At 41.7% G+C, this 27,333-nt stretch overlaps 1 protein-coding gene across 7 annotated transcripts in view; it reads right to left on the bottom strand.

Moving 5' to 3' along the window:
• The window catches only part of Sgcd (sarcoglycan delta), a 592,128-nt gene that overhangs the window by 240,509 nt on the left and 324,286 nt on the right, over nucleotides 1–27,333 (bottom strand). The window lies entirely within an intron of this gene.

Below are 27,333 nucleotides of genomic sequence, written 5' to 3'. Positions count from 1 at the left end.
TATTGCTGGGCAGAGCAGAGGGAATGGAGGCAGGAGGTGGTAGCAAGAGAGTGAAGGCTAAACCTCCAGGTTCAAGTGCAAGATCTGGTTTCCCAATGTCCAAGCAGAAATTGGCTTGGACTGGCAACTTGTCAGTCACTTCTAACCTTTAGACTTGGCTCTTTGATAAGACATTTAAGAAGTCAAATAAGTTACTAACACTTTGACTAATATTTTATTTTTATTTTTTATTATTTAAATATATATAAAAGAAGGGATAGGAAACATCTAGGTAGTCCTCACCCATCTCCAACAGTCATCAAATCATGGCTATTGCTGTCTATTGTACTCACCTATAGTCCCCCGAACCTCAGTTTTAAAATGACCACAGTACCATATACATGACTGCACCCCCAAATAGCAACCATTCCTTAATTAATATCAAACATCTGAAGCAGACCAGGTATGTCCCACCACCCAAAAGACCCCCCCACCATAATTAAGCTTCTCCTTTTGTCAGATTTTTACACAGAGAGTCAACAGGATTTCACAAGAGTTTTGTAGAACTCTTGTTCTACACATATTGTAGCTGAATGTGATTTGAAGCTTCCTCCTTCTTGTAAATGCCAGGTTTGCAGATAAAAGGTGGGAAACCTCTGTCTAGCCTAAGAATATGGGACAAAGAGTAACTATTATGTTCCCACCTGCTCCTACTGACAGGTGACCACCACGCTGACAATAGATCTAAAAGAATTTCCAGACCTCGGGTCCAGAGACTTTCAGGCATTAGCCCCTCTGGACTGTGGCAGCTTAACTAAACCTGTTTCCTGAAAATTCCTCGGCTGTCCAGCCTCCTCTGTCCTACATCACACCCACTGTAAGTAACAGTAACAATCATTCCTCTGTTAATATCAAATGCCCAGTGTCAAGGTTCACATTTCCCTGACATATATTTTTATTTTTCTAACTGACAAGGAGAAGAACCTCTTCAAGATGACTCTTGAGTCCTTACTATGACCTGGTAGTCTGTGCTGGCCCTTTTGCCTCTAGGATGACAAGATGTCCCAAGTTATCTTACTCAGGTCCTGCACCACACCTAGAATCAGCCCTGGTTCATTTTAGCAGGAACTGGTATTTAAAGACCAGAAGTGCAGAGATTCACATTCTCATGGCTCCTGGATGAGCCTTTGCTTCTGCAGGAGCAAAAACTAGTTTGGTGTATAGAACATTAAAAAAAATTGGTATATTTTCTGTTGTTTTAAGTAATACACATAATGACTTCATATCATGATAATTCATTTAACCCACAATACACACAGAATAATTTCAAAACTCCAATGCTACTATAAAACTGACATGATTAAGAAAAAACAATTTAAAATTCATCTGTTTTTTAAAATCTTTAAAGCAATGCCTACTAAGGAGATATAAATTATCAGATTTCAAAGTCACACCACCAACCTGGTACAAATGAGGTTCAATTGTCTCATTTTTTATTATTTGTCTATTTTTGTGGTGCTGGGGGTCAAACCCAGAGCTTTGTGCATGCTAGCCAAATGCTCCATCAATACCAGTCCTGTCTCTTCTATCTCATTTTTTCAGGATTATTTTTAAAGTGCAAATTTTTCCCTCCACCATGTTTCCTTTCCCCCAAGTACCCTGTGTAGACTGTGTATGTTTGTATACACACTACATATATGGGCTTTGTTATTCATTTATTCTACCATTCCTCAATAGCATTTGAAAACTGAAATATTAGAATGAAAAAAATCTAGGTTTCTGCTTTCTTTTTAAATTTTTTTTAGATGTTGACAGATCTTTTTATTCTTATTCATTTGTTTATATGCAGTGCTGAGAATCGAACCCAGTGCCTCACACATGCTAGGCAAACACTCTACCACTGAGCCACAACCCCAGCCCATCTGCTTTCTCTTGAAAATTGGAATCCTGGTGATTCTAGGTCTGCCTTCTCTCATGGCCCACTGTCCACGGAGATAAATGGCAGCTGCCCTGCTTGGACACCCTGGAGGCTCCGTGGTTCACCCAGTCCCTACCTAGCCCATTTTGCCACGCTGTGTGATTGGAGACTCTGCAGCTTCTTCTCCCTGGCACTGCCACTGTGAGTGAAACTCAGCACATTCAGTACAGGTATCATGCAGGGAGGGGCTAATGACCAGTGGGAAATGGGCACTCTCCCCAACCCCTCTTCATAAAAGCACATCGGCCTGAGATGGGAACAGATCCTGCTGCTCAGCACTGTTCCTCTGGACAGTGTCCCATCTGCACATTTCTGTTTGTTTCTGGTGCTCAGGGGCACAACTCTGCCCAGGGGCCATGGACTGGTCCTCAAATCCAGCAGGACAGGCGAGATACATGAGGACATGCCCAAGTCTCACCAGCAGCAAGCAAAACCTGTGACACAAGAAAAAGAAGAAAAAGAAAGCAAGAGCCCAAGTCACCTCAAATCCTTCCAAAAAAAGAGATGTGGATTCGCTCTTATTTGGGGATTATTCTTCAGTTTCCTCTTAGCTAGAGAGATAGACCTCATCAGAAAAGCACATGCTAAATCTGGTTTCTCTGTACTTTCTAAACTATCTAGTATGCATGATGTGTGTTTATAAAACAAAAAAGCACTCATAAATATTCTCCTATAACAGATTACATTTGGGGGGTAATTAGCAAGCCTATTCCAAATAAGATCTATTTTCCTCCCCCCTTGCTTTCCTAACATTTATGATGAATTACTTTGCACTGATTGCCATACTCTGCCCTTTTCATGCTCTACAATGGTGACTCAGTCTTCACTTAAAGCCTTGTGTCTGGAAACTCAGCACAAACTTGCCAAGCCCCTATCATTTCCCCCACTTCTGGATTCCTCCTACTCTTGTGCATTATCAGCTTCAAATTTTCAACTGCCTTCACTGTCTCTAGATCTGTATCAAGGCATTTGGTGGGAAAGGTCTAGCAAAATAGTGTGACCTTCTGTCATTGGCCTCTATTTGCAAAACCAAAAAGTCAGTGAGAGTAGACAGCTACATAGGTCCCCACATTTGCAGAGTCTCCTTCATGTATTTGGAATAATGGCCCTGAGTTGAAGACACGCCACAATGTCTTGAGATCAGTTTTCCTCAAAATGGTTACACCTTTAACTGCAGAAGCAGGTATGGGTAGTATTAAGACAGGACTTTAGATCCATTCTGACACATAACTCCTTCCACTAAGACGTAGACAAGGTATCTAGGAGATTCAGAATCATTTATCTTTTCTTCTCCAAATTGTAAAACTTAGATTTTCTTTAAGACAAGCAAGCCTAAGAATTCTAGAAGCTGAATAAAACCAAATAAGTGTGATTGACTGCCAGAATGGTCCTGAAGTCTGCAACGTCTATCACAAATGCATGGTGAGGGTCCGCTACCATCCAGCAAGGGCAGAGTCTTGGACTGCCCTGGTCACTGCAGCTTCACTAGTGCCTAACACAGGCCTGGCCCATGGCATACACTCAGAGTTTTTAAAAACACAAGAGCATATCCCATTATTTTCCCACTCCAATTTAAGGAGGCTCCTCCATAAGAGTTTTCAGGAGAGACAGTGCTTTGGGGACAAGGGCAGAGGTGGGTAAACTCTCCTGTGGGCTGATACAAGGACTGCAGCATCTGCTCGTCCTTCTTATCTGCTCCTGACTGGTTGGTTGGTTGGCACAGACAATTTTCTCTGAGATGAGTACTGAAGAGGTTTTGGAGTGGCAGGACAATAGACTGAAATATTAATTTGTTTCTTTCCTCATATCTCTCACACCGGGGCCTGACCCCTCAGATCCCCGTTTCAAGCTGGTTCCCAGACTTTGTGATTACTTGGCTAAAAGCCTCAAGTGCAGAGAAGCAGAGGCAGCCTGAAAGCAGAAGGACTTCCCCGCTTTTGTAAAAGGTAAATGTCAGTGAATAGAGGGTGCTAGAGAGGAAAATGGAAGAGAAGAAAGAAAAAGAGGAGCTATTTTCCAGCAGGGGGCTGGAAAAGAGATCTGGGCTTCCCATCAGTTCCGGAGACCAGCATCTTGCAATGTCCCAGGAGGGTCTTAGGCCTCAAAAGGAAGTGGCCGGCCGCAGCGCCCCAGTCTCACAGAACAGTCCCTTATCCAGGAGTAGCAGAGAAGCAGAACAGCTAACTTCAAGGGATCACGTGGGCGAGACCCTAGTTCCCTCAGTAAGAACAACAGAGGCCGGTTGACATGCCCCCCATGGCTGCAGGGCAACCCCAGGACCTCTGCCAACTGCCACGTGAAGTGGACTTAGCTGCTAGCCCTCTTGGCACAGGGGGACTGGGAATTGGTATTATGTTGATTTTAAGAAAGTGTTATTTCCTCCTCTTGTGATTTTCCTGCTGCATCAGCAGCAGACAGGTTTTTAATTCCGTCAGCACATTTTGGACTTGAAGGAATGCCAAGTCCTGTTTTTGTAAGCACTCTTGGGGCGATCTCTTCCTGGAGCAATTTTAATGGCAGGCATGACTTAATTCTGATCTGAGCGTGAAACAATTTTACCTATGCACAGATTGCATTAAAATGTAAGCTCCATGAGGGATGGGATTATTTTACTATTTTGTTCACTCCCTCAATCACGTTCCTAAAACGCTGCTTGGTAAATAGTATTGATATGTAGTTTTCAATGAATGCAAGTGTTCCTTTACTCACAATGGGGTTATGACCCAGAGATTTAATATAAATCCTGTATGAGCTGAAAGCATCATAAATAGGAGATTCATTTAATGTACCTAACCTACTGAACATCCTGGAGTGTTATTTGCTTACTTGCTTGCTTGCATGGTCGACTGACAGCTGTGGTTTGCTGCTACTGCCCACGGTTGCAAGTATTGTAACACAGATGGCTAGTTCAGAACAAGATCAAAGTTTCAAATGTGATTTCTGCTGAATGCTATCACTTCCACACCTTTTAAAAGTCAAAAAATGGACACAGTCACACCAATATTTATAGAAACTCAATTCACAATAGCTAAGCTATGTGAAGGGACCTGGGTTCCCTTCAACAGATAAAGAAAATGTGGTATATATAGACAATGGAATATTATTCAGCCATAAATAAAGAATGACTTAATAACTTTTTGCCAGAAAATAGATGGATCTGGAGACTATCACACTAAGGGAAACAAGCCAGTCCCAGGAAACCAAAGATTGAATGTTCTCTGACATGTGGATGCTAACACACAAGAGTGGGGGTGGGGAGAATAGAAGTTCAGTGGATTAGATGAAGGAAAATGATGGAAGGAAGGAGGGATGGGAATAGGAAAGATAGTAGAATGAATTGGATATAACTTTCCTACGTTCATATATGAATACACGGTCATTGAAACTCCACATCATGAACAACCACAAGAATGGAATCCTAAATAGAACAAGTTGTACTCCAGATATGCATAATGTCAAAATATGCTCTACTGTTATGAGTGTCTAAAAAGAGCAAATAAAATTGTAAGCTAAACCACCTGTATATAGGGACCACCCATACCTATTTGAAAGGTAGTGTGGGTTAATAAAAATATTAATGCTTACACTGGTCTCTACGTCAGCTTCAACCTAGAGTGAGCATTCTCAGTCAGGTGACACAATCTCAGGTGAATATGGTTACTGGGGAGCCCAGGGGATGAAAAAATCTTACTCTTTGTATGTAGAAAGCATAAATATACTTAAGTATAAAGTATGATGCTCCTGGGAAGGTCAATAATGAAAACCAGAGTTGAAAATGCTGTATTAAAGTATTATGTTTTCAAACTCTTCCCTTTAATCTATAAATGATCTCTCATACTATGTACATATTGATACATCTTCTTTGTAGCTCCTCAGATATAAAAATGTAATAAAACACAGCAGTAAAGATACAGGGAAAACTCCTTAATTTAATTTAAGCAACGTTTAACAATTTTTTGGTCTTTTTTGTGACTTGATTTATTTCGTTTAATATCATGTCTCCAAGTTTCATCCATGTTGTCATGAATGACAAGAACTCCTTCTTTTTTAAGGTTGAATAGTATTCCACTACTATTGCCCCATTTTCTTTATCCACTTATCTTTTGATTCTGTCTTATTTAATGGTGCTGCAATGAACAAGGGAGTGCAGACGCCACTTCGACAGACTGGTTTCCTTTCTTCTGAATAATATTAACACACTTCTTGATCTGCACCTGTTCACTGCTCCAGCCCCACCTCTTACAGTCTTTCTTTACTGTCATGTAAGATGTTGGTGATTTTTCTAAACTTGTTCCCTTTCCGAGTTCCTCCCTTGGCCAGCAATACTCTCCCTGACTCTTTTCTCCCCTCTCTCTTCCTTTGGTTTTGGTGAGGAATCTTCTCTGGGGTTGGTGTCCTGCCTCTGAAGTCCCCTCATCCACTGTGTGTATCTCCATCAGATCTCACGCCCCCTATTCCATGGCTCCATCTCTTGCCCCTCACATCTTCTCCTCTCTCCCATCTCCTGTCACTTGCCATCCATATCATCCTTGTACATCTGTGTCCTTCCTGCTAGACTTCAAATCCCTCAAGAGATGGGATTAGGAATCACTTATAATTTTACCTCTGGGATCCAGTAGATAGCCTCTACCTCCCTAAATATGTAATTGTTAGAGTAAAACAAAGTTGGCTGAACTAGATACAGTTGGGAAAGAGCTCACCGATGCAAACTTTAAAACATAAATAATGAAAGCTATCACTTCATATGCATTAGATAAATTACATCATCTGCATTACATTCACTAATCTTCATTATAACTATGGGGGAGGGACCATCAGCTCCATTTCACAGTTAGAAAACAGGCATTCTGAGGCCCTGATGGTATAACTCCAAAACAAAACTCCTGAACCACCATGCTCCACACCACCTTGCTCAGCTCTGCGTCCCGGACCCTGTGCTCAATGCCAGTTCAGAGCCATGAAGTGCTGCAGAGTTCTTAACAACAGGAAACACACATGATGGCGAGTATGTAGAGGAACATCCCCCAGGGAACATAAAATGGTGTGGCCACTCTGGGAAAGAACTTGACTCTTAAGAAATTAAACACAGAGTTGCTATAGGACCCAGAATTTCCACACTTAAGGGTCTGTCCAGGATAAATGAAGGCTTACACATAAGTGTTTATAGCAGCATAGTCACAAAAGCTAAAGAGAAGAAGTAAATGCACATCAGTTGATCAATAGATAAGTATAATAATCTGTATTCATGCAAAGGAAGACGACTTAGCAATAGCAAGGAATGAAATAATGACTCATGCTATTATATGAAATAATAAAAGCTATGTGAAATAAAGGCAGAAGCAAAAGACCATCTATTGCATGGTCCCATTTATATATGATAACCTGAGAATTGGAGCTATAAAGACAGAAAGTAGAGTAGTGGTTGTTTGGGGCCAGGTGTAGGAATGGGGACTGACTGCATATGGGTTCAAGGGACCATACAGAAGTAATGAAAATGCTCTAAAATTTGGTCATGGGATAGCCGCCTAACAGTTATGTTACTAAAAGTCACTGAATCATACACGTGGGTGAATGTACAGTATGTAAATATAACCTTAACAAAAATAATTGCTTAAAGAATAACCAATATGCAATGATGTTCACAGAAAAGAGGGAGCCCATTCAGAAGATATGGCATTATGTACTTTTGGAATTCCCAAAATCAGTCGAGAAGACTGGTTCACAGATGCATGCTGGGTAAAAGAGTAAGAAGGTTTGAGACACGAGCAACGGACGACCATGATTTGTCTATGCTTTGTGTGGAGTTCCTAAAGAAGCCAGTTGGCAATGTTCTGTTTCCTTCAAAGACCAAGCAAAAGGATTCCTAAAGGGAAACAGGAGGGAGGTAAATTAGACACACGAAGTATTTTATAAGTAATGAAATTGTGGGATAGGCTACAAAGGTAGCTCCTGACCTTCTTTTCCTAGGAGAATTAAAAATGGGGATATCACCATATCTGAGTATGTTAATACACAGAGCAGGGATCAAGTGACCCCTTAGTGTCTGGGTCATAGTTTCTGATCCTTTTTGTCATTTGCTATGTCATCTCAATGTCATATTTTCTTTTTCCACCAATGTTGACATATTATATGTTTATCTTTCTTCCTCTTATTTCTTCCTGGTTACCACAAAGGTTATGTATTAGCTAGAATTGTGTGTGCATGAGACAGATGAATAGATGGGTCGATAGATAGAGAGAAAAACAGAATAAGTCATATGTAACTGCCAAATTGCTTTAGTGCCCCAATGGTCAAGGTTGTGATTGCCTGCTTATATTTTATAATAGCTCATAAAGTTGCTTTAAATGACTGACAGATCTAAGGCCATGGTATTTGAAGCATTCCATGTTTCCTAGTTGCCAGCAATAATGTATGGACAGGTATAATTTCCTCTATTCTTTTCATGGCATTGAATAAATCAAGGAGGCCAGGAGTGGGGTGAGGGTGGGTGGGTCCCATCTCTAAAACACACATGGAGGTCTTGAGTCTCAATCTATTTATTTTCAAATTATCTAGTTGACTAAGTTCTATTTGTAGGACTTAGTGACTTTTCCCCTCAGTCCTTCGGAAACCATCTTTCCTCTATGATGGAATGAACACACACACACACACACACACACACACACACACAGCATTGGTACACTGAGAACATAAGTCCTGGGCTCAGATAGCACTGGGTAGAAGGAGCTCATCCACTGCCTTCTGGTGCTCTAAGCCTCATGTGGCATATAGGAACAGTAAGGTAATCAAGATAATAATTTCTAAAGTCAGGATTAAATCAGACCATCCATGTGCAGTAGCAAAAGAAGCTATGTTACTCTGTAGTGACAGGAAAAAATGTCGGTGGCTCCAAACAATAAGGATTTATTTCTCTATGAAACTACATGTCCACGGAGGATTAGCAGCACGGTCACCCAGGCATACCAGATGGTAGAAGATCCACCATTTTAAATACTTTGCTATTCTCTACCTTATTTTTTTTAAGCACATGTGGGATTGCACGTACCCACCACTTCCCAGTGATTTGGGTAGAGAAATGTGAGCATCTGGGACAACTGGGGGCTGATATTTTAAGAGTCACTGTCTGCTTGGTCACACCCCTTTTTATTTTTCTCCCTAGATTACAAGTTTTTAGCAGGCAGGGCCAGCATTATAGCTGGCTGCAATCTCTAACTGTTACTTCCTGTCCACTGGCTGGATGAAAGGTCTTCTGTTAACCACAAAGAACCTGATTCCAGCTGCCCAAAGAACTCAAGTCTTGCTGGAAAGTCCACAAGTTCTGGATACCACTTACATAGAACCATACTGTTTGCTAGCCACCCAGGGAAACAGCCAGCTCAACATGGAGATGGTTGTATACTTCTGCACATTAGAGATTATTCTTAAAGAATGTTTGAGAGCGCATCTCACACAATCACAAGCAAAGTGTGGTGACTGGGTCTTGGCTTCTCCCCTTCTACTAGCTGGTGGTGTAGATTTAGACAAGGCTAGTGCCTTGGAACCCATTTCTTCTCAACCCATAATGGAAAGAAGGACAGTATAAACATTAAGATTCTTTCCACTAAAAATAGTCCCATTCCATGAAGAAACAAAAAGAAAAAGAAAAGAAAAAAAGAAATGAGAAATGTCACCTATAGAGCGAATCTCAGCTATCACTGGGATCCAATGCCCCCGACTCAGAGAGGCTACAATTACGGTATTTTGTGTGACTTGTAGTTTTGCTAAGGAAATTCTTGCAAAAACTCCTGCAAATCACTCAGAATGCACACTAGATTCAGGGAAGATTTAGGCATAAAAACCAATGCCAGCACATTGTTCTGAAACAGAAACTTGTAAGCAACCTTTAAAAAGAGACATTGGTGGAGAATTTATCGATTGTTTGAAGAGAAGAAAATGAGAGATGGATAATAAAGTGCAAGTTGCTACATCCCCTGTCCTCGGTGAAAAATGTGAGCTTATGAATCCTGAACTATTGTTGATAAAGGAGGGGACTCATTTATCTCAAAGAGACACATAAAAGAAAATAAGTGAAATATGACTAGGCCGAAGCCAAGTGCTCAGAGAAAATTCATGCCATAGCAGTCCCTGCTGCTAGGTGAGTACTTCCCATCAGGAAAGCCCGATTAAGATGCTGGCCTGAGCGATACTAAAAATGCATGCTGTGAAAATCCGTCCAAAATAGATTCTTTCACCAGGGTATATGCCCCAAGGGAGCTACTTGTCCTGTCTTCTCTCTATTTTCATTAGGAAAAGTTGTCAGTGGTACCCGACAGTGTCTTTTATGAGACTTCAAGTTAAAGCTTCAAAGTGCCCAGTGCCTTTTTGATACTTGTGTGAAAGGTTTCTGAGGATAGGTTCGGAATTATGAAAGCTAGTGTGTGTACTCCAGCACTAGAACGGTCTTACCTATTAATTTAGCCCTTTCTTCAAGTCTGAATGTCCAAACTGGTCTTCCAAGGGACAGTATCGGCTGTACTCTCAGGTTTTCAGATGTGCCACCAGTTTCTACAATTATGTGCTGCCTTAAACTAAAGAAAGGCAGCAGTTGTCCAGGGCTGATGTCTCTGGCAGCTTCTCTTGCTTGCACACCTAAGTCCTAATAATCTTCCTATATTTCATGCATGTGTTCGTGTAATAGTGGAACAAGTATATATTGCCTAGGTGATCATTAAATGCTTAGAGGAGTCTGTCTTCTCTGTGATCAAAGGTGTAAGTACTTTCCTTCCCAACACATAGCATCCCACAGCCAGACCCAGGAAGTACGACAAATGAAGCAAAGGAGGAAGGCAGGAAGTGAGCAGAGAGGGTGGGTATTCTTTAAACAGGAGTTCCAAGAAATTATCTCTGAACCCAACAGAAACCCAACAGAAGTGAGAAAAATTGGGTAAAGAGGAAATGAGTTTGGTCTATTTGAAGAACACCGAGAAGGTAAACTGTTGATATGACTGGAGTGGACTCCTACCACCTGTATATATGGGAAGAAGCAGATGATGGACTTAGAAATGTGGAAAAATACCAGATGAAGAGAGCATCCTGAAGAAGATGCTGCCAAGGAATTTGGATTTGTATTTTTCTTGTGAATGAATGTCAATCCAACATGGTAACCCAGGGGATGGTTGGAGCTGATTTATGTTTTAATTTAGGTAAATTCCAACAAGACTTACATGAGAACACTCAACTATACTTCAATAAATTCTCTATCTCAGACTTAATTCCCAAAATGACTTTTTAAAAACCATTGCTGATACCAGATCCGTGATTTGGCTCCCTTGGAATAATTGTTTGGAATGTACTTCTTTTGCTTGACCAAAACCATAGACACAATGGATCAGACCATAGACCCTAGAATCAGAAAGAGCCAGTTTGGAGTTCAGGTTCCAGAGGACCTTACCTTGTCCTTTTCTCATTTGTACAATGGAGATCAGAATATTCCTTTGAGGATGGTGCGTATGCATGTGCATGTGATCTACTCAGCATGGTGCCTGGCACAACGGAAATGCCCAATGGCAGCTCTGAGTCATCATCTCCCAGCTGCCACAGCCATGCCCTGCTGGCTTCCTTTTCCCACTTCCTTCTCTGATCCCCTATGGCAGGTGTATACTCTGCCACACACAATTTAGCACTTGCTTGATTCCATATGCTCAGAGTTAGGGGGATGGAGACTGAGGGAGTCAGGAGGGGTAGGCATGAGTCATCAAAGGCAGTGTAGCAAAAAATGTGTCTGAAACAGTAACTTGGAAAAAGGGATTAGAGCTCAACCAACATCTCAAGGCTAGCAATCCAGAGGAAAGGAGAGCGGAAGAGATGTCTTAGGGATTGCCAAAATTGAGGCCACTTCCCTCCCTGGACAAGATGGTACCTCGATTGTTTTAATGGGAGATAAATTATTAAATGATCAAACCTGATTAAAGGAACTTAGTTTGCCATTTATTTCCTTTTGATTACCATGCCAAATATTAGCCACATTCTCATCCATGCCGCCAAAAGGGAAAAGGGAGCCTTTAAGAATTTCAAGAATTTGGGGGACCAAGAGTTGGGATACTCCCCTGAGCAAAAAGATAGCCAGCTAGGCCATACAAAATCCATAATCAATCCAATTAAAATCATTCCTTAGGCCTTATTTATGAGAGTAATCATGATGATTAATTTTATATATTGGGTGCCCAGATATTTAGTCAAACATAATTTGGGGTTAGAGCAGGGGGAGTAAGTCAAAGGGATACATTGTACCTTAGTGTGGCAATAGTTAATAACAGTGAGTTTTATCTTATGTTGCTAAGAAGGTAAATTTTAAGTGTTCTCTCCACAAAAAAAAAAAAAAAGAAATAATACATATTAGCTTGATTTAGCCATTCCACAAAGTGTATGTTTATCAAATATCAAAGCATCAGGTTATATACCATAAAGACAATTCTTACTTGTCACTTAAATGTCAAGAAATAACATCAAGGTATTTCTGAGATTAACATGTGACTTGGTAAACTGAGGAAGGCTGACGGCCCTCACTCATGCTGGTGGGCCTCATCCAATCAGTTGAACCCTCCTTGAAAGGAGCAGAAGCTCCTGCTTCTAGACTCAGATTGAAGTATTAGCTGCCTCTGGGTCTCCGGTCTGTGGTCTTGGCCTGGAACTACACCACTGGCTGTCCTGAGTCACCAGGTTGCCACCTGCAAACTTGGGACTAGCTAGTCTCCATGATTGCATGAGCCCATTTTTAAAAAAATAAATATACATATTTATTTGTAGAGGCAAATATCTATCAATCAATCAAATCAACCAATTATCTTTGGTCCTATTCTGTTGATTCTGTTTCTTAGAAGAACCCTGACTAACACAATACTAGTGAACTTTATCCCCAAATGGAGTTTCTAGAAAGAGAAGCACATGAGCATGGCTTTGAATTAAGAGAAGCTTTCAGAAGGCATTTGTTCATGCTCCACATCTGTCTCCAGCACCCCACCCCCTACCCTTAGAGATAGGCAAGTGGTTTCTCCCTTGGAGAGGACAAAAGACTTTCTTAGGCTTTGTCGTCAGGCACTGGTACCACCACTGTCATAGCCTGTCAGTCACCTCTGCTTCCCAGGAGGAGGAAAGGCCTTTACAGAGCACTGGGTCTCAAGCACCAAGTCAGAGCCTTGTTAGGATCTTTTCCAGAAAAGGATGCCAGGCTCCAGATCACAATGTGACTGTGTGAAAATGAGCTAGGTCATAAGCACAAAGAGTCTAGGGTGACTTTGACCTTGGCAGGTGTGGGGCCGCCACAGATACGGAGAGGTTAGCTGCTTAATACAATGTAAATGTGTAGGGCATAGTTTAATGAGAGTTTATAATTACTGTAGTCAACAAGAAATTGAAAGGAGACAAACTTTCAGAAGGGTTTATTTTATTAATGGCTGTCTATAAAAGACAAAGTTTTACTTCTTTCCTATATTCTGTGCAACATGAGTATGTTGGAAAGATTAGCAAATAACCTTCCTCTCTTATACTTGAAACATAGCAGCAAGAGGGATGCATGAAGTCGGTAGACAGAATAAAACATCCCTCAGTCCCTACTTAAAAGAAATGATAGGGAGACCTAAAGGAAGCAGAAAATCTTATGAGGAGCACCCATGCGTCTTGGGAATGTCAGATATAAACATTATCAGAACAACTTCTTACACTTGCCAACTCTTTACCTTCACACACACACACACACACACACACACACACACACACACCCCTCTACCTACCTTGCTCCCAAAGGTTACATGGAAGATACTCCTCAGCACTTGACTACCACTTTTTAATTTTGGCCCAAATCCTGTTTTTCAGGAGATTTGAAATGGTCAGTGGGAACATTTCCAGCAACAGTATTTCAGAATTAAAATCCCATTTAACCAAGATGACCCCTGAAAATTACCAAGCTCAGATAAAAGGAAACTCTTCTACCTAAATGGCCATGTGTTATTCATTCCATCCACAAGGTACAGGGAAACCTCCCTAGTGATATTTCTTTTTCTTTTTATCACCTAAGTCACCCTTTCCATCATGCAATGCATTGAAATGAGCAAACCTCCCCGGAAAAGGTACAAGCCACCCTGTCGGACATGTATGTAAGAATGAGGATAGGTCTGGGAAACAAAAAATCCCATTTCAGAGCAGCTAGGTAAGAGGCAAGCAGTGATAGCTCGACAAAAAATGTATAGTCTACCTAGCAATTGTGCATCGGAGGCATTAGTTTGGGGGTAACTCAATACTTTCTTCTTTAAATTCAGATCTTAAAATATCTTCACTTATGAGTGCTACAGTAGCAAGTCTACCATCAGAAAGAACCATTCTCAAATGCCAAATGCTCTTACTGTTTATGTGACCTGGGACAAATCACTTACTAATTTTTTTAAATTTTTTATAGACTGCATTTTAATTCATTGTACACAAATGGGGTCCATCATTTCATTGCTATGGTTGTGCACAATGTAGATTCATACCATTTGTGTAATCATACAGGTACCTAGGGTAATGATGTCTGTCTCATTCCACCATTTTTCATACTATTTTTTATTTCAATTTACTCCTCTATGAACTATAACCATGCTACCTAGGTGGACAGGTGCCAGTATTTAGCAGCTCTCAGTCACCTAGAACAGGATGTGTTCTGGCAAGGGTCAGGTTACTTCACTTCATTTAGTTAACAAACAGAAGGAGCTTTGGCCTTCACATATTCTTACTTTCCTTTTGAAGGCCTTTTGACAAGGATAGAGATTCTTGAGGCTAGAATTATTTCAGGTTTTCCCTTTCTGTAATGACTACATCCTATACTGAAATATGAGTTCTTCAGTCGATACAGACCAAAGCCCATAGACTTATTTCCCTTAGGTCCAGGTCTGGCTTGGGGATTCACCTGAGTCAGGTTCTCTGTTTATTAAAAATAACTGCCTTTCAAGGTTGTCAATTTCAGACAAGTGGAAGTATTCAAAAGTTTTCTTTCTGCCACTATAGATATAACCTTCATTTTCTGATATCTTTAACATACAGGCCAAGATAGCTGTTCTCATTGACAACAGGTTTCTGTCTCTCTCCCCTGGACTTAACTCCATGCATTAAGACTGACTCTGAGCTCTGTTTCAAAGATGAGAAGAATGTTAGTGGGAATTCCCCTCAAACCAGAGGTTACTGGTTGGACTGGCATTGGAGAAGAATGGATCTCATTTAAATAGATAAAGTAGTAGCTCACTAAACTTGAGCATCACAATATAACTGACTCACTTTGCAGTAAGTACCCCACACCAGGCTAGCTCTTGCTCTCAAGAGAGAAATTAAAACATACAGAAGTAGAGAAGGAAGCTGCAATCCCCCATGGCTGACTCCACTTACAAAGCTGCTGAAAACCTGCTGTTCCCACTCTTTGGTCAGCCCTGTATAAAGACAGGCAGGGCAACACAGAAGGAGTGCATGCAGCAGAGTCAGGAAGCATTTAAGAGGGGCGCACTGTGTCAACTGCAATTAGTATCAATTCTTTCTCCTCAACCTCAGGGTGACTCCCTTGTCCCTCACAGTCAGACAACTGAGATTGGTTGTGTTTTAGAAATGTCACAGCCTGACTCCTGTTAAATATCAAGCATGTATATAAGAAAAGGAAGATTTTTTTCTAAGTCCGTGATCCTGAGGGCTTAAAGGCAAAATGGAAAGAACAGAATGGCACCCCAGCTACACCAACCTTCTGATGACCCTCTGACCACACCAAACAGTCCCAACCTCCGGGCCTTGGCAATGGCTGTTCCCACTGCCTGGATTGCTATTTTCTGGGCTCTCTGCACATCTTTCAAACATCTTTGATAAGGCCTTTGAAAAGGCGCTGTCAGAGATAAATCCCTTGTTTCTTCTATCCCATTATACTGCCTAACCCCCACAGCCCATTCTTTCTTACTTGTGGATGGTTGTGGCCCTGCACTGAATGTTTTATTTACTGCTGGAACAGTGCCTGTATACTAAGAGATCAGCAAATAATTTTTAAAAATAAATGTTATCTAATGATAAATCACTACAGTTTTTCCCCATCTATAAACTGAATACTATTTAAACCTACTGTTCTCAAGTTTTGCAAAGGTATTAGAACACTTTGAAGACCTCCTTGATAAGCAGCCAAATGAACTAAAATATCAGTGTTGCCATTATCATCTTTATTGTTAACTAACTCTTCTATCAGAGCCCCAGGTAGCAGCAGATTTGAAGTTTTACCTTGATTTAAAAACTTTTCTAAGAATGAACGAACTCCTTGAAAGTAGCCACCACATTTGACCTTCTTTTGTCTTGAGTTAAAGTAGACCCAATAAATTTCTGTTGCATGGGTAAAGGGATAAATGGATGGATGGAGCACAAAGATGCCGATAGCAGAGATGTAGAAGAAATAGAGATGGTGCCATGGTATAGTTCTGACTCAAAGCTGGGAATTCAGATACACTGGACATAGCAACAGATCAGCACCCAAACACTCCACACCTGAAAAGTAGATGAACTGGACAGCAATCCAGACGTCCACACTGAATCACTCATTCAAAAATCAATAAAACAGGATTGGGGATATAGGTCAGTTGGCAGAGTGCTTGCCTCGCAAGAAAAAGGCCCTGGGTTCAAATCCCCAGCACTGGAAAAAAAAAATCAATAAAATAGTCCTGATTAATCAAATGGTCAGAAATAGGAGGTGAGATTTAAGTCATGAATCTACTCTGTTAAGTGACAACAGAGATAATGCCCTAGGGAGTGAGAGAAATTCCTGTACTTAAGGCTGTTTCTTGCCAGCTCATGGTCTGAGGTTAGAGGCAGGTGAAGAGGGGAACAAAGGACACTAATGCAAGTGGGTTTGCAAACACACAGAAGTGGCAGTGGATACAGTACAGAGTGGGTCTGCACACTGCAGAGCTCACTCAGTGAAATACATGTAAAATAATAATATAAATTGTCAAACAACAAACTAAAACAAGGGCTTTATCTCATCCCAGAGTTATAATTGCAGAAACTCCAGATTGAAGTCATCAGGGAAAAACATTCCAGATATACAGAAATTGCAGCATTTTCCTGATTATTTAAAAATTGTTTCAGAACCAGAAGGCCGTTTAGCAATCATTAAGTGCAAACCCTTAATGTTTATAGATCATGCAATGTGGCTTAGAGATGTTACTTTATCAGTATCATACTGATATTGATAAAAATAGAGACACAATGGGTTAATGAGATACATTTTACACTTCTTGGTACAGGTGACCTCAGCTGCCTTGAATTCTAGGTCCCAAAGTGCTTTAAGAAACTTGTGTATCAATATAATCAATTCAGATGAACCTGTGAGTAGGAAATGGTACATTGGAAGCCAAGAGCAACTATCATCTAGGAAAGTCATCTAAAGGTCATGTCATCTTCTCTGTAACAGCTGGAAAAGAATTCTGTTTTTTTTCAGTTCACATTTTTAACACACCTGGTTCAGGTACAATTCCCTAAACTAGTGTTCTACCTAGGGCTCAATGTACTGGGAAGATTTTCCCAGAGCCTGACAGAGCAGAGACAATTATTTTTGAATGGGAAGATGGATACATGGGTGAATGAAATAAAGAGCTATATTAGAGACGCAGAGATAAAGGAAATTGACCTATTTCTGACTCATGAATCTGGGAATCAAAACAAAACCCAAGACACGGTAACAGAACAGAGCCCAAACATCCCAATGCAGATGCCTTGAAGAATATCCCCAAAGCAGCATCCAAGCCAACCACTGGGTCAAATGAAGACATAAGGTCTCTAATTCAACACAAATTAAGATGTCAGATTGGAGTAGGGGGAGAGACTATATAAATGGTTGTTGGCTAAAGAGTTGGAGGTTGGTTATCAGTCCCAGTCCCAAAGGTCTCAACTGTACCTGGTAATCAAAATATGAAGATGAGAACAATAAGCAATGTCTGAGGAACACTCCTGTGGACTGTCCAGGAGGCCCCAGCAATGGTCACGACAAGAGCAGATGTCCATAGACTGGCCAACACAACCCCACCAGCCTCCAGGGTCTGCCCACATCAAAGGCAGGTGTGCACATTAATAAAACTTCCAGCAACAACCCCAGCCTCTCAGACCCACGTACTCACCACCACAGGCTAGTGAAGCATCGCTTGGGACATGACCCCTCCTAGAGGCTCTGGTCAACGGCATCCACACGAAGTCAGGCCCTCCCCCTGTGCTTCTTCCTGGGAAACTGGCCATGACTCATTGGCACCACCTCTGATGGTTCCTTACACTCAAATGACAGCATTCCTGCCTTTTGATTTAGTTCCATTTCATCCCATGGGGCTGGGGGTGACCAGGAGCACAGGTGAGCTCTTTCCCTCATTCACTGTAGGGGCCTGGGTGGTGTTTCTCAGTCAGGGATGATTTCCACCCCATAAGGGCACATGTGGCAATATCAGGAAACATTTATGAATGCCCCAACTGGGGGAAGGAGGAGCTGATGTCATTCAGTGGGAAGAGGCCAGGGTTGCTCGTGAACATACTGCACTGTACAGAAATGCCCCCAAGATAAAACCATACTCATCTAAAACATCCCACCGTGGGAAATCCCTGTCCTAGACAATTCAAATATTGCCAGGTCTCATTTATACCTGCTCTAACTCCCTAGGTTGAAGAAAGGACAAAAATATGCAAGTATTTATTTATTTTTCATATTTTTATTTGGAGATGAACACAATGCCTTTATTTTATTTTTATTTTTATGTGGTACTGAGGATCAAACCCAGGGTCTCACACATGCTAGGCAAGAGCTCTACCACTAAGCTACAACCCCAGCACCTGTGCTTTGAAAAGTGTTTTGAAAAGTGCATTATAAATGTTGTCTTTCTTTCTAGCTTTGGATTGCCCCTCAGACCATGCAAGTAGACTTAAAAGATGCTTATGCTCCTATTGTTTACAACACAATCACGGTACTTTGACCTTAAGGAGAATCTTTATTCTAGAGAGAACAGAGCTCACTTATTGGATCCTAGTTAGCAAGCATTATTTTCCCTCTATTCGATCTAAAAGAATTTGCAGAGGATCATATGATGGATGATCATATGATCATCTGAAGGAAGAAAGCCTGGGAGATACAGTTACTTTGTTCACTGGATGATTATTTGGTGATAATTGTGTAAAACAGTAACAATAAGATGAGAAGGTCCTACCACCACCCCCCTGGGTTACCCCAGAAGATCGGCTGCTGCTTCTCTCACAGGTGGCGGGTGCTGACCACGCCTCACTGGCATGGAGATCAATGCTACCCTTTAATTCCTGAAAACTTCCAGCAGAATCCAAGTCACAAGGGAGGTTCTGGTTGCGTGACCTTGCAGGACCTCTTCCGCCCACAGCACTGGAGCCCAGCACCTGATCCCTCGGATTTCATCTGGACTCAGGTTGGTATTTCAGTCCTGGCAACCACCTTGATGTCTCCGCCTCAGCATCTCATTTAAAACCTGACTGTCACACCCAGGCACTGGGGAAGGGAGAGGGAAAGGAACACGCTTCCTCTCTGAGGGGCCAGGGGCCAGAGTGCCTGCTCTGTGGGTCTTGAGTCACTGACCCCAAAAGGTGGCCCAAGTCAGGGGTGTCTGTGATTAGTCAGGATTAATGAGGCGAAAGGAAACTGTGGAGAGACTTGCCAGCAGTGGCCCTGCGGAGTCCTGGCCCTGGCTCGGGGCTCCCCTTTACCTTACCTGCTCTCATCAAGGTGCATCTGTAGTAGCCCTCTCTGTAACAGGGAGTGCTCTGAAACTCCCACAGGAAGTGCTCTGAAACTCCCACAGGAAGTGATCTGAAACTCCCACAGGAAGTGCTCTGAAACTCCCACAGGAAGTGATCTGAAACTCGCTGCAGACACCCTCCCATTCTTCCTCCTTAAAGCTCTAGGGGGACAGGGACCATTATCATCTCACTCTTCTAACCAGTACAGGTAGGAAATGGCCAGGCTTAGGTGCACGAAGAGACACATGACAACCAAAGCTTCAGACTAGGCACCTGTGGGCTAACTGATGTCATTTTGGAGACCCACAAAATGTTTAAAGTACAAAAGCAAAGCTATACAAATCTAGTACAGGAGATCGCATTCCTCTCTTGACAAATCATAAAACATTTATCTAGAAAGCAGAAATTCCCATATGGGGACAACAGGGTGCAACCATTTGCCTCTTCAGATGGTCAGGGATTCCAGGTTCAGAGGCCCACAGTTCCTCTACCTCCCAAGAGTCCAGTCCAATCTTTTTCTGCATTTGCTACTGACCAGTCTTCCCAGGTTTTTGATTCTGAGTTTCTAACACACTGCATTAGACTGTAAGGGTAATTTTTTTTAAGTGAAGGAGACTTCAAACTACCAGAATAAGGGGTTTAATTAAGATGGAATTTCCAATACCAATATTCCAAGTGAAAGAAAAATATTTAGATTTACAACAAGCCTTCTCTATGCTTTGACACCACATGCATTGAATGATCTCCTCAAGATTACAAAACCCATCACATCATTGTGCTCTCCATTTTACAGATGACAAAATGAAGACCCAGAGAGATTTAGAGACATATTCAAAAGCATGAGTACATAAAAAAAAAAATAATTGGCGGACAGACTGGAATTAGCAATTAGAACCATCTTTCTATTACTTTATAATGTTCCTCTCACCCAGTTCTCAGAAAATGAGATCTTTTCCAGTGTTGTGAAGATACAGCCCTGGAAGACCACAAAATGAATGTTCATGTCTAAGGGACCTCTGAAGACCAAGTCAGCAAGTTCCTTAGACTCCTGAGATTTAGCTTTTGGAGTCTTCTTACAAATAAACCAACAAGCAAACAAACAAAAACCCCATAATTGTTGTTCAGTAGTGGCAATTTTGAGGTAAATAAAGCATCCAGCATTATCCCTGGTGGAGACTAGGGTTCGCCCATGGCAGGGGTGGTAGCCATGCCTGAGACTCCTGTCCTAGTTTCAAGGCAGATGCTGACTGACTCAAACCTATCAAGGTCATCTTATTCCCTTTACACAGTGATTGGTTTATGCTGGTCCCATCAGAATGAAGTTGAAAACTTTTAATGGGGAAGGAGAAACTTTCATTCTGTGGATGTGTGATGTATAGGTGTGATGCCTGGAGCAGTTGGTGCCATTTTGTTACTGTGAGTGAAACCATGTGAGGAGAATCCAACTAAAGAAAGGAACAAAGCTGAGGGAATTTCAGGATGCAATCAAGGTTCCAATCAAAGTCTCACTCACTCTGAACTTTCCATTATCTACCACTCAAACACCTTCTCTTTAATCAAGACAATGTTAGGTACAGTTGAACTACTACTGTACCTGTACTCTTATAGGTAAATCCAGAGTAATGACTGTAGGACAACCCACAGGGTCAAGGAAATAAGAACAGTTTCTTGGCTTTAGTCAAACATCTTGATAACAATCCTTTTTTTAAAAAAAAGTTTAAAAAATATTTTTATTAATTGTCAATGAACATTTATTTATGTATATGCAGTGCTGAGAATTGAACCCAGTGCCTCACACATGCCAGGCAAGCATTCTACCACTGGGCTACAATCCCGGCCCCATTGAAAACAATCTTCATGACAGGTTTTTGGTTTTTTTCTTTTTTTAAATAAAAATTCCTTAAGATTACATTTTCTTATGTGTCTGAAACAAAACACACATCAGTTCTTTATATCTGTGTGTTCTGAAACTGCAGATTTAACATCTGGATGTAAATTTAAAAAATGGGCATCTGTATTGAATATGTATACACATTTTTTTCTTTGTTATTCTTTATAAAAACAGTATAAAAAGTATTTACATAGCTCTTGTATTAGGCATTGCAGATAATCTAGAGAAGATTAAAGAATAATGAGGGTGTGCATATGTTATATGCAAAAAACACACCATTTTATGTGAGGGTTGTGAGCATCCCTGAGTTTAGTATGTGTGGGATCCTGGAATCAACCCTCCTCAGATACCCAGGGATTACTGCCAATGGTCTTCTCTCTCAACACTGGGAAGGTCAAATGAGACTACAGTGAGTGGTTTGTCCTTCAGGCTGAAGACAGTTCAGGGAGTGTCCTAGATTATCAGAAAGGAGGTAAAGTGGTTGCTTTTTGCTCCCAAGGATCGAAAGCTCTCCTGTCAGTTGTGAGTTCTTCTGTGAGGTGGGTGGGGATTGTGTTTTCCAAAAATGACTCTGACAGAGAAATTGAGGGGCAGGACTTCCAATTGGAATGACTACAGGAATTTCCACCAGGACTAAAAGCTAAAGTCAGCAACCCCTGGAGTCTCCACAGAGATTCTTGTGGCTCACAGAAGACCAGAGAGGGTGGTAAAGTCTGCCCAAGCTCCTACATCTCAAAAGGTCTTCAAGGAGTGGGGGCAAATACCACCAGCAACAACTGTCTGAGTCTAAGGTCAAGACCTCCTCCCAATGAAGGTCAGGGAGCCTTCTCAATTCTTTTCTTTTTTTCTTTATTTGGTGCTAGGGATTAAACCTAGAGACATTTTACCACTGAGTACCAACCCTTTTTATTTTGTGAGACACAGTCTTGCTAAGCTGCTTGGGGCCTCGCCAAATTGCTGAGGCTGACCATAAACTTGAGATCCTCCTGCCTCAGCCTCCCACATCACTAGAATGACAGATGTGTACCACCACACCGGGCTATTAGAGTTGGACTGTGATTTCCATTTGATAGATGAAGTGGCCATCAGGAAAACCCTCCAGCACCCACGGTTCTCACAGCTAATGAAGATGCTCATACATCTACCCCTGGACTCAGTACCTCCTCTCACTTGTTCACGCCATCTTGCCAAACTTTCTTCCATTTCCACTCCCCTTTGTTCACCCTTTCTTACTTCCTGCACTAGCTAGATGCTGATGACATTGTGATCCAGAGCTTCCAAGAGGATTTGATTGAAACATATGTTCTCTACTATCCATTAACCATCTGCAGAATGAGAGGGTTCCAAAGAAAAAAAGAAATTTTGACAATGGCTGCATTTTGCACCTAGTGACAGAAAATAATGGATCTAAAGGTAAATTGCAATTGCCCATCTTGATCTCCACTACTATTAGTTCAGATCATGAAAATAAAATTTAGATCAAGTGCTTATGGCCTGGACATCACGTCTTCTTTCTGTTCTTAAATATTTTTAAACTATGTTTGTTGTAAGAAGCCAGAAAGATGCACTTACCAATATCAAGGCAGCAGTTAGTGAGAGATCCCTGCAAAGGCTCTCATGAGACAAAATCATTGATACAGGTCAAGTGCAGGGAACATGGGCCCTAGCTATTATAGCTCTAGTCAAGGAGGACTTCCCTGTCTTTTTTCCTTCCTAGAAACACGGAAATCACACTGTGTTTTTGTGAATTATATCGTCCAGATGACTTCTCATTATCTTAGAGTAGTCAGAAAAGTCAGGGGCCTTGCCTTAAGTTTATCCAAGGACAGAGGAAAACATTGGATCAAGTGGGATGTAACGTTTTGGGGAGAATAATCTTGCTGATTGCATCTTATATATTTCACTTGTGCAATGTTCTGGTTCCACCACAGTAGTGTATAAAAACATACAGATCTAAACAAATACCATATTTTGTTGATAGCATCCTAGTCAATGGGGCTCAACAATACCAAAGAAATTCTTAAACATAAAAACAGAATAGAGAAAGAACCGAATCTGAAATGTTTCTTCAAACTGCTTTTCAGTTCATTTAGCACCGACAATTGTATGAGCTTTTTTTATTTTTTTTTTATCTTTTTCTCCTTAACTTCCCTGAATTAACACTCTGTCTGAAATTGCTATTGTTTGCAGTCCAAGGATATTGAGAGTCTCAAAGAAGATGCTTTTAGGACCATAAAATACTTTTCTCTAAAAATGTAAACCCTGCTGTAATCACACTGCAAAGATCTACTCAGGTAAACCTGTGACCGGATGGGTGACAGATGCCAGCTAGTCTGGACCGTTTGCACAAGGATCCAGTTTACCTACCAGACACCTGATTAGGATTCCCAGAGTCACTGCATACCTGTAGAAGCCTGGATGAGTTTCTCCCTCAGGTGACAATTTTCCTCTACAATGATTTTGCTGAAGAAGCCCAGGATCTACCATTCACTGCAATCTGGGTCCCTCGTGTGCACCATTTAGCTACAGAAGCATGACTCTCTGCCCTATTTTCTTGAAGGCATTTTCCTTTTCTCAAGTTTCCAACGGGGCTCTTCTAGGCTCTGATTTCAGAATTCATTTCAAAAGCCTCTCTCTCTACAAGTCTTAAATTTTATGTCTGCTAAGTTCATGTTTAAAAGCAATGACTACACTAGAATTTGGACTTTGTGGAAGCCAGAGGTAAAATGTGATGACTATTAAACCTTGTATCTCTTCTAGTTCACCACTGTCCCCAACTCCTTTATCATCCATGCTCCCTCCCATTTGGCTACCCCTATGCACACAAACCCAATTCCTATCAGATAATCTTTCCTTTCTCACTTCTTTATGCATTTTACCACTGTTTCAAAGATGAACTCAAAATTCACTTTTTCCTGGGTTGAAATTCAAAATCCCAGGGCTGCCAACAGACGGGCTTGCAGATTCTCACCCACCCCCACGCTATCCTCCTACACCCTAGGTTTAAGAAATAGCCAGGCAGAGGACCACTTGGATGCTGTCCAGTGCTTGCATGGTTCAGTGGCCAATCACACGGAGTGGAGGCCAGTCAACCTGTGTGGCATCAGTCACAAGGAAGAGGTCACTGTTGCCTTCAGACAGGGCAAGTCAAAACAAAGCAGATGAGCACCTCTCTCTGATGTCTCACTCTGCAGCCCTGAGGAACTCAACCACCAAGCCCCAGTACACGTCCTAGCTCTGAGGAATATGCTGCATCTCCTACACATCTTTATTTTCTCCTCTTCTTTATGCCTCCCCCAGATTTGACCTCTTTCTTCCCCAATTTCTTCATAGGTCCTCTTTCTGAGTCCCTGCTCCCCTCCTGAAGGATTATAATTGACCTCTGCACAAGTGCTATGTGCTGAGCTGGGGTCTCAATCTATCAGAGAAGTCCCCCCTCAGGCAGAGCCTGTAGGAACTGTTTGCAGTTGCTTCTATGTCTCGGTGTGGGTTCTGTTATAGAGAACTTGCTAGAAGCATCGGCTTCCAGTGTGGGCATGCAGGGAGGTGCAATGGGAGGCAGGGGGCATCCTGTCTTCTCCTATCTTTTGGACAGATTAAAGTCCTGTGGGACTTTAGGAGGGCTATAGGAATAAGCTGATAGAACTATTCAGCACAGGTTTCTAAATAAGAAATGAACTGTGCCGAGTCCACAGGGGGAAAAAGGCGTAGACTTGCTAGGAGATTTTCTTCCTCTTCTGCATGGATTCAAGACATACAGTGGCCTCTGAAATGTCACCAACCTTGAGAGAACCCACAGCTGGAAACGTCACAAGAGCTCTGCTGTTCTGAAGACAGGTGTGATGCAGGAGAGACATTTTAAAATGGGTTTGTGGGCAGAGGAATCCAGCTCGGTGAGCAAGAATTACCAGTGGGTAATGATGACTGTAGCTGAGACTGATTTATGGGCACATGAGAGGGATCTTTTTATGGGTAGTTAAAAATAATGGATGGGTATCTTGAAGAGGGGCTCACTGGCCATAATTAAGGCAAGAAGAGCTTGTGTTACAAGTGTATCAGTACAAAAAAACAGAAGAGGGGGGATTATCGCATAGTCAGGGGCTGGTGGTGCCTAGTGTATTTTGCAAGTTAATGGTGCAGGAAAATAATGGCTAATAGCTGTCATTTATTTAGGGCTTATTGCCTGCCGTTCACTTCACTAAAATATTTCTCTACCTTCATTAGGTTCATTTAATCTTTACAACAGCCATATACTATTGACATTATTATCATCATTCTGTAATCCAAAGAAACTAAGACGTACGGCAGTTTCTTAAATTCCCAAGGTCACATGGTTGGGAACTGCTAAGCCTCTGCGACCCAATGCGTATTAAGTTAATCCTTCCCTAATAATCCAGCAAAAATAGGCCAGATGGACTCTGGGCAGACAGTGAATATTCCTTCTTTCTTATTTTCTGAATTGTAGGGTTCCCTTCCTACCTCTTGCCCCAATTATCCTTGTACAAATCCCCAACTAGAGGGGGCATGTCTCTAGACTGATATTTGCTTTTACCAGGACAAAAATTAAATCTGTCTTCTGTCCTGCCCAGCTGGTTTGCCTATTTCTGTGACCAGCTGGAGCATTTCCCTCCTCACCAAAGAGAGCTGTCAGCAGGGCTGGAGTGGCCCCCGTCCAGGGCCAGCTGCTCTGAGGCTCTGATGGAAGTGCTAACTCCTTACCCCGAGCTGCCTACGGGAACGTCCACAGGCAGCTCCCGGGTTCAGAGCCAGGAAGAGTGTGAAGGAGTCTGTAGCTCCTGATGCAAAGTCCTTGCACAAGGCTGAGTCATCCTGAGGAGAATCTGGGACATGACATTCCACGGGGACTATTCCAATTTCTCCACCTTGCACCATTGACATTTGGGGCTTGATATTTTGTTGGGGGACTGCCAGTGTACTCTACAGTGTCTGGCAGCTTCTCCGTCTTCTGCTTCCTAAATGCCAGCCACGCCCCACTCCCAAGGTGGAATAATCAAACATATTTTCAGACATTGTCAAAATGTCACTTTGGAGACAAAATTGTGTCCCACCTGAAAACCACTGAACTTTGCTACTTTGATGCTTTGTGGCTGAACAGGAAAAAAAAAAAAAGGGGGGGGGAGGATTAGTTTGGGAGACTTGAGTTCCAGGCTCCATTCAGCTCTTGCTAGCTACAGAAACTTGGGGAAGTCCCTGCTGGTCCCTGGTCATCAGTTTGCACATTTGTGAAATGAAGGACTTGGGGAAAATTATCTTTTACTTGGGGGGTCTCTTCTTAGAATGCTATCTGAAGTTTCTAATGGTGTCAAAAAAAATCTATCCAATAGCTACCCACAGTTAAGTAACTTGTGTCAGAGGAATTCAAACTCATCAAGTTTATTTACTGAATGGCTAATTAATTGGCACACAGTACTGAAGTCTTGTGGATATAATAGAAATGATTCAAGTATGATATAAATCACTGATTCTCAAAAGCTGGTCAGCATATAATCACCTGGAATGTTATTTAAGAGCACAGACTCCCTGTATCAATGCCAAATATGAAATTACTATATTTGCAGGTTGAGTCTCAAAATTGTGAATTTCAACAAACTCCTTGGGTAGTTTTTGTGCAAATTAAAGTTTGATAACTACTGATATAGATGATGATCCCAAGGACTTTATAATCTCTTTCTAGATACAGAGACAATTTTAAAAA

The sequence above is a fragment of the Sciurus carolinensis genome, chromosome 6 (assembly GCF_902686445.1).
Source record: "Sciurus carolinensis chromosome 6, mSciCar1.2, whole genome shotgun sequence".
In the NCBI taxonomy this organism is placed as follows: domain Eukaryota; kingdom Metazoa; phylum Chordata; class Mammalia; order Rodentia; family Sciuridae; genus Sciurus; species Sciurus carolinensis.
Note: the sequence above shows the minus strand (reverse complement) of the source record. Positions and strands in the feature narration are given on the sequence as shown.